The sequence below is a fragment of the Mustela erminea genome, chromosome 7 (genome assembly GCF_009829155.1).
Source record: "Mustela erminea isolate mMusErm1 chromosome 7, mMusErm1.Pri, whole genome shotgun sequence".
Classification (NCBI taxonomy): Eukaryota; Metazoa; Chordata; class Mammalia; order Carnivora; family Mustelidae; genus Mustela; species Mustela erminea.
In genome coordinates, this window is record NC_045620.1 from 16,057,785 (window position 1) to 16,059,699 (window position 1,915).

Here is a 1,915-nt window from a genome sequence, read left to right on the forward strand (position 1 = left end):
TCTGCCTTTGGCTCAGGTCATGATCCCAGAGTCCTGGGATCAAGTCCTGCATGGGAATCCTTGCTCAGTACTATCCTCTGTCCACTGCTCTCCCTGCTTACCCTTGCTCTCTCTCTCTGACAACTAAAATCTTAAAAAAAAAAAAAAAAAAAAATCTCAAGGGAAAAAAAAAAGAAAGAAAAGGATAGGGGGTGGGTTCACATAATGCAATGGTCCTCAATTATTTTAAAAATTAGAAACCCTTTTTCTTGCCCCTCTCTTCCTTGGTGCTGCCTGTGCTGGTGGCAGCCATCTCTTACTCAGCATCATGGCTGCCCTCAGACCTTGGGTGAAGCCCAAGATCGTTAAGAAGAGGACCAAGAAGATCATGTGGCACCAATCAGACCGATATGTCAAAATTAAGTACAACTGGCAGAAACCCAGAGGCACTGAAGATACAGTATGCAGAAGATTCAAGGGCCAGATCTTGATGCTCGGCCCTGGCTATGGAGCAACAAGAAAATAGGGCACATGCTGACCAGTGGCTTCTGGAAGTTTCTAGTCCACAACCTCAAGGAGCTTGAAGTACTACTGATGTGATCTCACTGTGCAGAGACTGCACAGTATCTCCTCCAGGTACCGCAAAGCCACTGCAGAAAGAGCATCCCAGCCGGCCCTCAGAGTCACCAATCCCAATGCCAGGCTGTGCAATGAAGAAAATTAATAGACAGCTTATTTGCACATCATATTTGTGTTAATAAAACCATAAAACTACCCCCCCAAAAGAAACCCTTTTTCTCTCCCCATGAAATCTTACCTGGAAGGTACAGTAATAATTAGAGCTGATCTTGATTAAGCATTTACTATGTAATGAATATAGTCCAAGAACGTTGCACAGAACAGCCCACTGAATCCTCCCAACCAACCAGTGAGACAGATAATGTTCCTATCACCACTTTACCAGAGGTGAAGAGGCACTTGTCCAAGGACATGTAATAAGCGGTAGGTCCAGGTAATGGCAGTCCTGACCACCCTGGTCTCCTGCCTTGACAGAGCAAAAGGGAAAGGGCCACCAGCTGAACTGTTCCCTGCAGGTCTTAAGCCCAGTGACTCGAGCAGCCCCACAGAAAGCCAGATCCTTGGAAAGGAAGCAAGGGGAACAGGCACTCATCCTGGTTCTGCTCCTGGCTGGCTGTGTGTCCTTAGAAAAACCCCTTGTCTTCTCTGACCTTCGATTTTCTCATTTATAATACAAAGTGATCACTCTCTACGACTATTATATGGGCGATTCTCATGAATAGGATCAGAAGGCCTTTGGAAAACAGCTCAGATAAGTCATATCACATACGATTTATTTACCTGTAGGACAACAAGACCCATTTGATTTTTTTTTAATTTTTTTAATTTTTTCAGTGTTCCAAGATTCCTTGTTCATGCACCACACCCAGAGCTCCATGCAATCTGTGCCCTCCTTAGTACCCACCACCAGGCTCACCCACCTCTCCACCTCCCCCTCCAAAACCCTCAGTTTGTTTCTCAGAGTCCAGTCTCTCATGCTTCATCTCCCCCTCCGATTTACCCCAATTCACTTTTCACTTTCCTTCCCCTTTCACTTTGTTTCTCCTAATGTCCTCCATGTTATTCCTTATGCCCCACAAGTAAGTGAAACCATATGATAACTGACTTTCTCTGCTTGGCTTATTTCACTCAGCATAATCTCCTCCAGTCTCAGAGAGAAGATAATTCACAAATGACACCACAGACAAAGGGCTGATACCCAAGATCTATAAAAGAACTCCTCAGTGGCGCCTGGGTGGCTCAGTGGGTTAAGCCGCTGCCTTCGGCTCGGGTCATGATCTCAGGGTGCTGGGATCGAGTCCCGCATCGGGCTCTCTGCTCAGAGGGGAGTCTGCTTCCTCCTCTCTCTCTGCCTGCC

General features: G+C 46.3%; 1 pseudogene; it reads left to right on the forward strand.

Annotated features, from left to right (window-relative positions):
* Window positions 1–274: 274 nt before the first annotated feature.
* On the forward strand, window positions 275–748 carry LOC116594676 (annotated as a pseudogene).
* Window positions 749–1,915: the final 1,167 nt, after the last annotated feature.